At 53.7% G+C, this 14,638-nt stretch overlaps 1 long non-coding RNA gene across 1 annotated transcript in view; it reads left to right on the forward strand.

Annotated features, from left to right (window-relative positions):
- Nucleotides 1-13,037, forward strand: part of LOC144222920 (uncharacterized) — a 33,277-nt gene extending 20,240 nt beyond the window's left edge. Inside the window, exon 2 of the long non-coding RNA XR_013332502.1 lies at nt 12,256-13,037. This is a non-coding gene — a long non-coding RNA (uncharacterized LOC144222920). The remainder of the gene's footprint in view (nt 1-12,255) is intronic.
- The last annotated feature ends 1,601 nt before the right edge of the window (nt 13,038-14,638 follow it).

The raw sequence follows: 14,638 nt of genomic DNA on the forward strand, positions 1-14,638 counted from the left end.
GAGAATAGGAGGAGCTAGGGAAGGGATTTAATGATCTCTGGAGGCCAGAGGAGTGGCGTTTTAAGAGAACGCAAGCCGTGCTTCCACAATTAATTATCTGGGTAATTTGGATCACGCCTAACTGATCCCCCTCTTGAGACCAAAAGTGGGGCCAGGGAAGGAGCTTGGAGTGGAGGGTGGACGTGTGGTCCCCATGGCAGGGTATCCAGTGGGTGCGCTTCGCTGACCATCCACCTTGGCCGGGAGCAGGTTTTCAAGCACATCCTTGTACCCACGGGTTTGGAAAAGAGTCCTTTAGGTCCGCTTGTGCCCACTCCCTTCATCCTGAAATGGAGCCTCACGTGCGGATATGATGCAACCGCTGAGGCTGATGGGAACATCATAGATTTGGGATTGGAAACTCTTTCTAATGCCAGATCCTCTTGGCCAGCGGCCACCTGCTCCTTCTTCCTTATAGAATTTTGAAGAAGGTGGTTTCCACAGCAGAGATGGTGGTTAAGGATCTCCGAATGGCCAGAAGATAAGGCCCCTTTGTGGTCTAAGGCAAGGCATTTTTGGAGGAACAAGAATCCTCCTTCTTAGATTCCCCTAGAGAGAGGAGATCTGGAGCTGCAAGGGTCTGAGTGGCCCTCTGAGGTTCCTTTAAGAGATTTAAAAAGTGGGAATTTGGGATTATGGGTGTTGGAAAGGAGAGCGGCAGAGAGCTGGGTCTGGTGGGGGACATGCCTCCTAGGTCCTGGTTAGGCCCCACCACCAAGACTGATGCCATGTAGATGTCGTCTCAGGAGGTCAGAGTCAGCCCCTCAAACCCAGACCCTGGAGCCAACAGTATCCAAACTAGAAGGGGTGCTCCCTGTTTCTCTTCCCACCTAGAACTGGAAGGCCTCATGAGGGCTCCTAGGCAATCCCCACGAGAAGGAAGGAGAGAGAGGGAGAAGAGCCAGAAAGATGGGACACCCATCTTTATATCAAAAGCACAACAGGCAGCAGGGGACAGAGGGACCCCAGAAATCCTGAGTCCAGGTTCTGAGGTCGCTTTGGCTGGGATGACCCTCTGGCCTCAGGAAGAACAGGGAGGAAGTGTGGCCCTATGTTTAGAAGCTTGAGGGTGGAGGGGTGGTTAGCTGTGAGGGGGAATCTGCCGAGGAAGCTCCTAAATCTCTTTCGTATTCTGGGTGGAAAGCAGAGGAGTGAACTTAAGGGCCTCTAGAAGTAATGGCTGCAATGAAGTCTCCGTCCCCCCTCTCCAACTGAATTCCTCCCTGGGAAATAATTTCAGCGGGCTTGTGCTTATCTGCAAGTCTGGAATAATTATGAATTATTAATTCATAATTAAGACTGTTGATTGTGGCCATTGCTCTCCAGTGGGCTCATTTATTTCCTTCTCGTCTGTGAAGCACAGGGCAGCCCTCTGTTAGCCGCTGCCCTCAGAGCCAGCAAACTGAGGCCTGGTCCTCTGGAAGGCGGCCCTTGAACTCGGCCCCTCTGTGGAATGGTTGCCTCATTACCAGTCGGCTCAGGTGGCACCTCACAGAGGCTTTGCACTCTGTGCACCACCACCTACCCAATGACTTCAGATTTCAAAGTGCTTTGTAGGCTTGCCTCCTAGAAAGGTAGCGTGGAGGCTGTGAGTGAGACTCCAATGGGAGAAGCAGGTTGGCCAAGCTCCATGTGGAGATGGTGGTGGTGGTGGTGGGGGAACGGGAGGGGAGGGTGAGGCCTGGTTGCGGACACCCAAGTGCAATAACCCAAGTGATGCTGGGCTCCCTCAGCCCCCTGGAGACCCCTGCATACACACCCGGCTCCTCTTCCTGGCCTCCCTCTCCTCCTGCCCCGCTCCCTTGAGGCGGCAAAGGCTTCAAGATACTTCATGCTCTTGGACATTTGGGGGTGGGGGAGTGGGATCTCCCAGCTGTTTCACATCTGTAAGGGCCCAGAGAGGGAGAAAATTGTATCCTGTGAGATAATTTCCATCCAAACCCCTGCCTGCAGCTCACCTCTCCCTGCACTATTCCCTTCACCCCCTCTTCTCTCCTTCCCTGCCCTCTGAGAATGCTGACTTCGGGGGGGGGGGTGGTGAGGGGGTGGCGGAGGCAGCTCCCAGAGTCGCATCTAGAGAAAGGCAGAAGGTAGAAAATGAAGGAGGAGGGGTTCACACCTCCGATTTCCCCAGACTTTTACCTCTAGGCCTCAAACCCAGGTCAACACCCCAAGCCCGGGGTCCTCCCTCCGCCTTCCCCCAACTCTGCCTCATGGAGGCAGCGCGTCCCTCAGGCTGTGACTGCTCTAAGAACTTTGCCCTGAGAACACCGCCACCTTTCCGAGGACATGGGGGGATCCATACCCCACGACTCTCTCAGTGCCTGGTCCAGAGGGATCCTGTGGCCCAGCCGACCTATGGCCATTCCATGCCCCAGTGGAGCAGGCCTTGGGGGCATCCCAACTGCCATCCCAGACCTCAGCTGCTCGGTCCCCCAGCCACTCCGGCATCCTCGGTCTCCCAAGCCAGGAGGCAGGTAGGGAGCCCATCTAGAGAGTCCCTGGGAGTTGGCGAGCATATTTTAATTTACTGTTTGATGGCGAATAAAGAGACCTTGGGAAAAAGGGAAGGAGCGACTGCGCCTGGCGTCTTCCCCACCAGCCCCTCCTCTGGACATTGGCTTTCTCGATGAAACAGTGTGCTGTTGTTCTTGGACCACCATTCCCCACCATCTCCGTTCGAAGGGTTTGAGTTTCACCCTCCGTTCACCCCCATTAATCACCCCAGCCGCTAAACATCACCCAGCCCCCTCTGGCCCTTTCTCTTCTTCTTGCCCTTAGTATTCATGGCGGGCATTCCTCATCGCTGCCTCACAAAGACCCCTCCTCTGACACGAGGTCCCTCCCCCTCTCTGGCTACCAAGTCCTCGGTGGGCACTACTCACCTTTCCCCACGTTCAGACTGCCAGCTCCCCGCTCCTGACCCCCTTGTTCCCGTTTTCTGTTTTCTCCGCTGCCACTGCCCCCTTCCCTCGCCACACCTTCCTCCTGGTCCCTCCTGTCATCCCCACACACTCCGACCCCTCCCCCCACAGCCCTCCGAGCTCCAACCACACGCCCCCTTCTTGCCTCTCTTGCCTTTCCCTTCCCCAAGATGGTCCCCAGGGCCCTTCCCATACTAGCTTCGAAGCCCTTCTGGCACTGAGAATCTGGGAGGCTGTGCGGCCCCGTTAAAGCACAGGCTCTGAATTCAAATCCCAGAGCTGTCACTTGCCGCTTTGTAAAACCCGAGGCAGATGACTGGACCTCTCTGAGCCATCCATAAAATGGACATACCCACTGACCTCACAGAATTGTTGTGTAGATCAGATTAAATTTTATTTGCATAGATCCGAGCATTCAGCAGGGGCTTGATAAATGGTAGTTATTAATATTAGAAGCTGCTTGTAAGGAGAATAAAGGATGCTCCTCCGACTCCAATAAAAGCTAAAGGGTTGTCCCCTCCACCACCTGAAAGGGAGGGGTAAAAATGTACATAGTCCTGTGGGCTGAGCAGGCCCCCCTCACCAGGGAGCCATACTCTCCTGTTAGCCCTCAAGGCTCTCATCTGTCGCTGCCCATTGGAGTCCACAGGGGAGCTTTAAAAAATACTGGTGCCTGGGTCCCCCCTTCAGAGATTCTAATTTGTCTGGTCTGGAGTTGTGCCCAAGCATCTGGTTGGAAAAACTCTTCCGGTGATGCTAATGTGCAGCCTGGGGTTGAGGTGTGTGCCCTAGGAGATAATATGGGAGGTGAGAGGCTGCCAGCTGAGAGCTCTTCCGAGTGTGGGCATTCTCTCAGCCTCAGCCCGCATTACCTCAGTGGGGGAAGGTGCCACCTAGGATTGGCTTCTCTGAACACCTCAGAATTTTATTTTATCTATTTATTTTTAATTTCTTAAAGTTTATTTATTTTTGAGAGAGAGTGAGCCAGGGAGGGTCAGAGAGAAAGGGAGACACAGAACCCAAAGCTGGCTCCAGGCTCTGAGCCATCAGCACAGAGCCTGATGCGGGGCTTGAACCCCCGAACTGTGAGATTGTGACCCGAGCCGAAGTTGGACACCTAACCAACTGAGCCACCCAGGCGCCCCTAGACACCTCAGAATTTTAGAGACTCTCATCTTTTTCATTTCCTACCATCACTAGGATTTTGAAAAGGGCCACCTCAAGAGGACACAGGGGGATGGACAGATTGACCTCGTAAAGGCCCCTCTCTCCTCAGAGAAGCATCCGGCCCCAGATCACCAGTGACAGAGGTGGAGGCAGCGAGTAGGAGAATTTGTAGTTCCATAGTAAATGGAATTTCTACCTGGTTGCTACAATAATAGGCCAAGCAATTAGGATACAAGTTTCCAGGATCTTTTCCTATATTTCCAAAAAGATAAATCACCCCCAGGAACAGAATCTGCATATTGTAATTAACTGATAAATATTTCATGCCTGGCTCAAACTTTCTCCTCTTCTATTTAATGGCCATAAACTTGAGCACAGAGGGATCAAGGGAGTGAGGAGAGGGAGGGAAGGGAGGCTCCCCATTGGCTTTGGGGGAGGGAGAACATGTCTCCACTCCTTCTCTATTTACTTTTTTCCTATTCCTTTAAGGAAACATTGCTCACCTGGAGAAAATTGGGTGGCAGGTGGGAGAGGGTGTGACCGGTGTGGTTGGCCACTTCCCCGACCGCCCCCAGGGGAGGCCAGTTTCTGGTGACCCCTGGGGTCAGCGGGGGCAGCAGGCTTGGGAGTCCAAGGGCCCACTCTTTGAATGTAAGCTCCCCTTTGCCATTTATTAACCGGTTGGCTTTAGGCCATTTACTTCACTTATCTGAAACTCAGTTTCTTCATCTGTGAAACAGGCGGAGCAATCTTTTCCTGGTAGGGTTTCCTGTGCCCAGCACGTTCTCAAGTTCCGGCCATTATTATCAGCGTGAACAATTTACAATAAACAGTCACCTCCCCCCGCAGCATCGCACCCCTTCCTTTGCCCTAGTCCATCCACCCCAGTGTTGAGGGCACTTAAGCAATTAAATACTTACCCTGAAGGCAGTGAATGCCTATCTCATTTAATCACCAGAACCACCCTATGAAAGGAGTATATTATTATCTCTATTTATTGTTTGTGTTATGCAAATGAGGGAGCTGGGGCTTGTAGAATGTGCTGTCTTCCCAGGGTGACCCAGCTGAGTGGCGAGGAGCACAGACTGTCTGGTTTTCCACTGGGGCTCGGCTGTTCAATGAATAGCTGTAGATGCAGCGTAAGCTACTTAAATGGACCAAAGTCTCAGTTTCTACATCTGTAAATTGGAAACGTTCATGGTACCTACTCAGAAGGTCATTGGGAGAGATGCATGTACAGGGACCATCTCAGTACTGGCACACAGTAGGCGCCCAATAAATAGTAGCCAGCATCTCCATCATCACCATGGTCATCACCAGCACCATTATACCACCAGTGGCACTCGTGGTGTTTGGGGTTGTCGGGAGGCCGAGTGTGTGTGAGGGTTCTCCACAGGCCACGGAGCAACTCTCTCATTAACTCCCCCACCCCCCACGCACACTTCAGTACCCAGGACTTGGGAAAAAGGACACTAAACCGATTATGACTCCATTTCGGGAATTAAATCAAAACTCAAGACTAACTCAATTTGGTTTCTGACGAGAGAGAAAGGTTAAAAGGGAGTGAGGAGGCATCTGGGTGTGCTCTCAGAATTGTAATTGGTTCTGGATCCTTGCCCCTGGCCCCTCTGCAGGGCCAGCCCCCCCCCCTTGGGGGACCCCTTGGGGTGGAGGAGCGGAAAGGACTTAGAACTGTGTCACCCGGAAGTGGGTGAGGGGGCTGGGAAATTGTCCGGGGACATTTCCCAAGAAGGATCCTCTCTCCTCGCAGCCCTGAGTCAGCCTAGCCCTGGATGGAAGGGGGAACCCTAGACAGGGTGGGGAATGGGGCTTAGGTAAGTGGGTGGGCCTCAGTAGAGTGGAGGAAGGGTCACCTCCCTGGAGAAATATCCGTGCTGCTCGGCCGCTCTTTAAACACATCTAAGCAACGCTGACTGCCATCTCTTACTTTCAGATCTATTTATTAGACACCCCCAGAACATTATGACACGTGTACGTGCATAAACATATGTTCTGTGTGTGGATATCCACCCAGCTCTCATTCAGCGTGGTACATGAGCCCACATTATTCTAAGCACTGGGAACTAAAAGTGAAAATCAATTTCAACTTAAGGGAGAGGGTAATTTTCCTCCATTATCTTCTCCTTGGCTGTTAACATTCTCCATCCAGGCGCAGAAAGACCTTAATTTCCCATTAAGCAGAAGGAGAAACTGAGGCTGGAGACGAGTGAGTAGCTTGGTCGGAATCACAGTTGCAGCGGAGGACCCCAGGATGATTTCATAACGGAAACCGAGGTCTCCGAGGGAGAGAGGGCAGGAAAAGACCCCACCTCAGCCCTGACCCGGAGGCCTCAGGCCTCCCCAAAGCCGAGTGGGTTGGGGGCCGCGCCGTGGAGGAGGGACTCCCGGACTCGCCAAACAGCCGGGCCTCGGGGCGAGAGCGTCGCCAGGGCGTCCTCATTCCGCGATTACTGTCAGGGGACCATCCATCAGCGCCGCCCGGGACGCTCAGCCCAGACTGCCCGCCGCCCGCCGGGTCTCTCCAGATCGCATTAGCGAGGGGCGAGGGCGCGCTTCGGCACCACTGCGGGCGGGGGACCTGGGCAGGCCCCAGGCTGCTCTGGGACCCTCCCCTCCTCCCAGCTCCCACCATGGAGTCTAAGGGCGCTGAAGGGGGCGCTAGAACCAGCGATTGGTGGGGCGGAGAACCCCAACACGCGGCTCCAGGGAGGGGGCCGGGGGCCTGCTGGGAGGCATGGCCAGAAGCAGAAAGAGAAACACCTGTAAAGGGGGAAACCGGAGCAAGTTGGCTGGCGCCGGTGAAGAGAGGCACTGAGCAGGGGTGCAGAGAATGGGGGTATGTGGGAGAGAAGGGTTTGCGGGGGGAAGGAGAGGATATGCACAGGGAGAGAATTTGGAAAAAAGAGGAGAGCAATCAAACAGGTTGTCGGGAACCTTAGAGATAAGCTAGTGCAGCCCCCTCACATTACACGTGGAGAAACTGAGGCCCAAACAGGGGGGAGCCCGGATCCAAGGCTGACTCCAGCTGCTGGCTGGACTAGCTTTTGGCCTCTCTGCTCATTTATTCAGTCAACACATGGATTTTGAATATCTGCACTATGCTGGGCCCCGGGGCTGCCTAAATGATGCAGGACCGTCTCCTGCCTTCCAGACGCTTGCAGTCTGTCCTGGGCCGGGGGAAGGGGCCTGACCATCCCAAGCAGCCCCCTCACCCACAGCCAGGAGGGGTTCCAGGAGCCCCTCCTCTTCTGGCCACTCCACCCCCCTTGCCCTCTGCCCTTCTTCGTGCATCCTCACGGCATGTGCAGCTCCAGAGAATAACCTCTCCACGTGCCACGGGGCTCCCCAGGGGCTGAGACAGGTGCCCAAAAGTTTGGCCAACTTCTTTTGCCTCCCGTGGCCCACAGACCAGACCTGAAAGCAAGGCCCTCATTCCTTGCTCAGCTAGTCTTCTGGGGGTGGGCAGCACTCCACACTGCAGTGAGATCAAAGCAGGCTGTGGTAGGCAGAACTGACCTTGTACATGAAGGAGTACTTCCGGGTTCCACAGCCTGGAATCATTTTTTGCCGGGACTCTAAAAGCCGCTGTCCTTTCCCGAGCGCGGGGCTGGCACCGTCTTCCGGGGAAGGACTTGTTCTCTTCAGTCAGATTTTCCAGTGCCCAGCATGAGGCTTCGTGCAGTTTCGAGAGAACCTTGTCCCTGTCCTGGGGGTTGTGTTCTAGACACAGAGGAGCTGACCTGTCCCTGGTTTCTCCACAGTCCCTGCAACATTATGGGATCCCCGAATCCTTTGCAACCTTAGATCATCTGCTTCCTCCTGCCTCCGGGAGAGCTGAGTGGTTCCACTCAGCCTTAAGCCTGTTCCCCAACAAACAGGTTGTGTCTCCCTCCTTCCCCACTGTCCCTCGTCATCGCTTTGACTTGACTTGGGATTCTGTCATGACCAAGGTCGAAGCTCTGCATCTTTTCTTTTCAATTTTTAAATGTTTATTTATTTTTGAGATAGAGAGAGACAGAGCATGAGCAGGGCAGGGGCAGAGAGAGGGAAACACAGAATCCCAAGCAGGTTCCAGGCTCTGAGCTGTCAGCACAGAGCCCGATGTGGGGCTAGAACCCACGGAACCACGAGATCATGACCTGAGCTGAAGTCGGAAGCTTAACCAACTAAGCCACCCAAGCGCCCCTCGGCGCATCTTTTCTACAAACATCCCTCCCTCCCCGTCATACTCAACTGATCTTCAATGGCCAGGCTGGGAGTGGGGACAGCCTCCCTCCAAGAGCTCTGGAAACTTCTTTCCTCTATCTGAAACAAGCTCTCTATTATGCTCTGAGGTTGTGGTGGTTGTTTTAAAGAAGGGACCAGCTTTCATCCACAGCTCAGGTTAGATTTAGAGGGAGGCATATGTGAGGGTTTCCAGTTCCCGAGTCTCAGCCTCTGTGCCAGTCCCCAAGGTGGGGTGAGGCTCCGGAAGGGAGGGAAATGAGCCGACCAGGACATGAGCAGGGATGGGGCCCTGCGAGGTCAAGAGAGGTGGACACTCCTCAAGTTCTAGACTAAAGACCCCTGTTCCAGACAGGCGAATTTCAGCAGTTTTCCTTCCTTCAGGCAAAGTGATCTAGTCCAGTGGAAATGCCTGGGAAAGAGGCTATTTCTGAAGCCCCTGACACTTTCTCCAGAGAAGGATGTCAGGAGCGGTGTTAGAAGCAGGGAGATTGGGAGTAGACTGAAGAAAGTCTTCCAAGGGCTGTAGATGAGGAGGTAGAGGGTCCAGCCCAGCAAAACATCCAAGGAAGGAGGCCTTGGCAATGACTCCCTGTGTGTCTGTACTAATTCCACACACATTGCCTCGTGTGATCCTCAGGGCTGGGTTCAGCACCTGGCACAAAATACATGCTTGTTGTACAAATGGATGAAACAAAGCGCCGTGGGACGAAGGTCACGATCCATGATTATAGATGAAGGAATAGAGGCACAGAAAGGTTAAATGACTTGCTCAAGGTCACATGTCTTGTCAGGGGCAGGGCCAGATGGCAGTGGAGAGCCACTTTGGTGGTCGAGAGAGGTGGAGAGGAGGGAGACAGGAAGGGAGGGAATAAACAATTAGATACACATGGAGGGGAGCAGGAAACAGGAGAGCTCCGTAAAGACGCGACCCTCTGAGAAAGATGGCATTTAAGACCATAAAGACCATGCACCTTTTAAGATGCCTCTTTGCGGGGCATCTGGATGGCTCAGTTGGTTAAGCATTTGACTTCGGCTCAGGTCATGATCTTGCAGTTTGTGAGTTCGAGCCCTGGGTCATGCTCTGTGCTGACACCTCAGAGCCTGGAGCCTGCTTTGGATTCTATGTCTCCCTCTCTCTCTGCCCCTCCCCCACTTGTGTTCTGTCTGTCTCTTTCTCTCTCAGAGATCAATAAGCTTAAAAAAAAACACGTTAAAAAAAAAAGGATGTCTCTTTGAAGGGTGATTTGTAGCATATACACAGCCCTGCAAACAACATGGACAGGTCATGGGGGAGAACTGACCATTGAAGACCAGGAGAGAAAGCTGACCCTGCCAACTTTCCAGATTCTGGACACCTGGCTGCAGCCCCTTGCTAGCGTCTAAATGCTGTGTGACATCGGACGAGGCACACCCCTCTCTGGACCTCTAGAGAATGGAGATCCCCGATGAGGAGGAGGGTGCACAGGGGCCAGGAGGGCCGGGTCAGGGTGCTCAGGGTAGCAGTCGCAGGCATTAGGCTCCCACTTTTCTGGATCTATGCTTCGTCATTACTGTGGCTCTTTTGTCCGATTGTAATTATTTTATGTTTTTTGAATAGGAAATACATGCACAGGGTTGAAAACTCAAAAGGCACCAAAAGTGATACGGTGACAACTAAGCCTCCCTCCCATCCTCGGGACTCCCAGACCACCTGGGTCGTCTCTCCCTTTATCACCACACCACCCACTCTCTCGTATGGGTCTCTGAAGATATTTTCTACCCCTGAAGTTACCACAGAGCTGAGCATGTCGACTGGTGGCGCCCGGGGTACCAAATACTGTCAGTCTCTCCTCGCACGCCAGGGAGCTGGCTGCACTCCCTAGGAGCTCAGAAGCCTTGCAAGTGGCAGGGCAGGCTGGGGACAGGCAGAGGCAGGGCGCTGCTCAAGGCTCTGGCCTTCCCCACTGCCATCCCGTGGCCTCGATGGCCCAGAGGGTCCTCGGCATCAGCCCGGCCTGCTCAGGGTTCCCAGCACACAAGGCTCCACACCTTCCCTCTCCCACCTGTCACACGGTCGGCAAGTCTTTCTTGATGCCTCGCTCCACTTCCTTCTACTTTAGGTGCAGCCCAGGACCTTTCCTTTTGCCCTCAGTGGACGTAGATCATCCGGACAAGATGACTTGGTTCCCTCACCCGCCCCCCACACCCAGTCTGCCACCCTCTCCCCACCTTGAAGGCCTCTGAATTCCTGGTCTAGCCCTCATTTCCAACCAGGCCACGCCTGCTTGGCACATCCCTTTGGTGTTATTCACCCAAATTACACTTTGGCCGTGGAGTTGAGGAAATCCCAACCTAAAGCCAAGACTTCCAGCAGGGGGGAAACCCAGGCCGGTCCCTTCGGCAACTGAATCTCCCCCGTTTTTGGTGATGCGCTGGCCCAACCTTGCACTTGTGCCCGTCGCCTTGATTTCCAGATCCTCACACATGGCCTGTAGTGAGATAAGGCACACGTTAACCCCACACCTAGGATGGCGTCCCCCTGTCTTCCTCTTCAAACCCTCCCCTGGTTCACCCCATCCTTCATATTTACTCACTAAGCAATTATTATTGAGCACTATTGCACGTCCTTGGTATGCATCAGTGAACAAAACAGAGAAAGAACCCTGCCTGGGGGCGCCTGGGTGGCTCAGTTGGTTAAGTGTCCAACTTTGGCTCAGGTCATGATCTCATGGTTCGTGGANAGAGACAGATAAGATAATAAACAATATATTTATTAAATAGGTAAACTATATTGTATATTAGAAAGTGATAAGGGGTATAGGAAAAAACAGATCAAGGGAGGAGGGGTCAGGATGGTGGAGAAGTCCAGGGGCCAGAGGTACCTGGGTGGCTCAGTGGGTTAGGTGTCCGACTTTGGCTCAGGTCACGATCTTGCAGTTTGAGAGTTCGAGCCCCACATTGGGCTCTCTGCTATCAGCACAAATCCCACTTCAGATCCTCTGTTCCCCTCTTCTCCTGCCCCTCACCTGCTCGCCCTCTTCCCCTCCTCGCCAGCTCTCACTCTCTGACACATGCTTGCTCTCAAAAATAAATAAACATGAGGGGCACCTGGGTGGCTCAGTCGGTTAAGCGTAGGACTTCAGCCCAGGTCATGATCTCGCAGTTCATGGGTTTGAGCTGACAACTCAGAGCCTGGAGCCTGCTTCGGATTCTGTGTCTCCATCTCTTTCTACCCCTCCCCTGCTCGCACTCTATGTCCCTCTTTCTCAAAAATAAATAAACATTAAAAAAATGTTTAAATAAATAAACATCTAAAAAACCAGGATGGTAGAGAGGTCTGCAATTTCAAACATGGTAGGCAGCAGGCTCTCATTGAGAACATAGATTTGAACAAGGACTTAGAGGTGAAGGGGTAAATAAGCCCCACAGATATTATAAATAAGGGTATTCCAAGCATAGGGAGCAGCTGTGGCAAAGGTCCTGGGGCAGGTGCATGCCGAGCAAGCGTGTGGAACCTGGAGGCCAGGGTACCTGGAGGGGCGTGCGCAAGGACAGTGGGGGAGGATGACAGCGGCACTGAGGGATGAGATGATGATGCAGGAGCTTAAACGCTGTCTTAAGGACTTTGATCTTCATTCAGTCTTAAGGAAGCCGGGAGGAAAGACATGCTGGGACAAGTTATGGCCTTCTGCCTTTTGTACTGGGAATGGTTTGCACAGGGCAGGAGAAGATACAGGGGGCTTGTGGAAAGGTTCCGGCACCAGTCCACGCGAGAGGCAAGTGGCTCGGACCAGGTGGCAGCAGTGGACACGGCAACAAAGGTTCTGGATTTGGTGAGCATTGTCTCTGCCTCGGCTTCCGTCCTTTCGCTCTATTCACTTTGTCTCTTTTTTTCTAGGTTGTGTGTTTTCTCTTTCCTGGACGACTGAGAGCTCTCTGAGAGCGGGGCTTGATTCCTGCCCCCAGGATCTGCCCCGGCACAGCCCCCCCCCACCCAGGGGCAGCACCCGTTCAAGGGCAGATGGCCCAGGGCTGACAGGCTGGGCAGCCTGGCAGCCCGCCCCGGTCCCAGGCTCCCTGAGCCGAGGGGAGGAGGCTGCTGTCTTTAAAGAGGATGTGATGGACAGTTATTGAAGGCGCTCAGCTGGGGGCTCTACTCTAGTCTTAATCTGAGCCGCCCTCAAGGAAATCATAACCAGCTCTTAAAAACATGTTAAGACCAAAGCTGGTGTGTGTGTTTGAGCAGAGCTTCAGACAGCTACTTAACACTGGGGGCCTCCGGGCCTTTGATTCTTCTAGCCCTCGCCGTGCCCTCTCCCCCCAGCTGCCTGGTGTTTATCGGCCAAGACGTTGTTTAAATCACACTCGCTTCCTATAAACATTTCACTTGAAATGCCATCCGCTGCGCCAGAAATTCATCCATCACCAGCTCGGGGGTGTACTCGCGGAGCCTCGGGGTGACGGCTCCCCATCTCTCTCTCCTGTCCCCCATCATCCCCTCCTCCCCTGACCCACAGGCTCAGGTTTCACACTGTAAGAACAACTTCCACTCGGTGTAACAGGGCACTTAGTGCCAGGATTATTTATAACAGCCGAGATGGCAACAGGCTGTGGGGAGCGGCCCAGCCCGTGGATGCCTCCTCTTGCAAAGCTCAATAAATGGACCTGGAACGCTGTTTACCACCTGACGTCTCGGCCTCTTGTGTGTTTCCTTCTGGCTCCAGGGGGACATGGAGTTGGGGGAACAGGGTCTGGATCAGGTCGAGGCTGCCCTCGGAGCTTAAGGGCTTTATAAAGCTGGGCACCCCTATTCCCTGTCTCTCATTTCTGGCCAGGTGCTTCGTCGTGGAAATCAAGAGCAGCTTGGGGGGCTTGCTCTCCAGCAGGGAGCCCGCAGCCTCCCCAGGAGAGCTGCCTCAGTCTCCTGACACGGTGGCAGTGCTGGGAGTCAAGCTGAGGAAGGCATGTGAACTGGAATCAGGTGGCTCCGGGCGCTCTTTTGAGGAAAGGTGTGAATTGGCTCAACTCCGGCTGGAGTGGAGGTAGGAGCTGGATGAATTCATTTCCGGACAGAAAGCTCTCTGACCATCCTCTTCCTCCTCGGTCCTAGCAATTCTCTGGTTGTCCTGATTGGAAGGCTCTGCCGGCTTGGGCCTGGAGGATGGTAACCTGTGTAACGGCTCCCACCCCATCTGACTTAGCGGCCAAGGTCACATTAACAAAACGCACCGTCTGACCTCCTAGTCCTCCCCAAAGTTCTGATCCAACCCTCCCCAGACACGGGGGCACCTCCACCTCCTTCCTGAGCCCACTCACCGCCTGCCAGGCACTTCCTAGGTGAGATCAGGAAGAGCCTTGGTGAGAAACTTCTAGAAGGTAGAGAGGGACCAGGGAGAACCTAAGGCGGGTCAGGCAGGGGAGACTTCCTCATCTTTGGGGGTCAAGTAATGCTCCCTATACAAGCCAAATGAAGAAAAAAAGTTCTAAGGGGAACATATGACTCCATAAAATAAAGGGACATAATTGGGAGCGATATCTAATTTATCTATTGAATGCCTCCTACGTACTCTTTTATCACTTAGATGGACAGAATATAATTGGTGTGCTGAATGCCATCAATCTCAGGGCCTGGGCTTCCTGTGCTGGCTACACCTATTACTGTCAGATTATGACACTGTAATACCAAGATCAATGACATTTTAAATGTGCTCCAGTTATGGGCAATTGCTGACAATAAAAACAGTGACAAATTGATGAAACTTGGGCAGCGATGATCTGGTGTCAAAAATAAACCATAAATAATCTGCTTTCCAAACTGGGAGAGGTGCCTGGGATGCCGGGGAGGAGAGAGCCTATCCCCCCCATGGCATCTTGGCCACTCGGGGAAGCCTCACTGGCTTGGGGGAACTCCCTCCAGGCTGGGCTGCAAGGGCCCAGCAGGGAAACGGAGAGGCGGTCTTTGGTCAAGACCCGGCGTCCCTTCAGAGAAAGTTCCTCTTGCTGAGACTTGGGGGAGCGCCTGCGTGTGGTTGCCAAGGCAGGGGCCGCACAAATTCACCAAGACGCCGGTGGGTGGCCTTCCGGGATGCTGCCTGAACTGAGGAATTAGGGCTCACCGACAGAGCCACAGAGTCGCACTTAGCTAACATTAAAGCCAGGAGAGACCACGAAAGTCTCCCTTAGAGGAGTGACTCGTCCTGTCCGCGAAACTGGCTGCCCCCCCTCTCTGCCTGCCCCAAGCGTCCTTTCCGGGCCACCTGCCCATCCGTTTCTGGGAGATG

Source organism: Crocuta crocuta, unplaced genomic scaffold, assembly GCF_008692635.1.
Source record: "Crocuta crocuta isolate KB4526 unplaced genomic scaffold, BGI_CrCroc_1.0 scaffold30, whole genome shotgun sequence".
Lineage (NCBI taxonomy): Eukaryota > Metazoa > Chordata > Mammalia > Carnivora > Hyaenidae > Crocuta > Crocuta crocuta.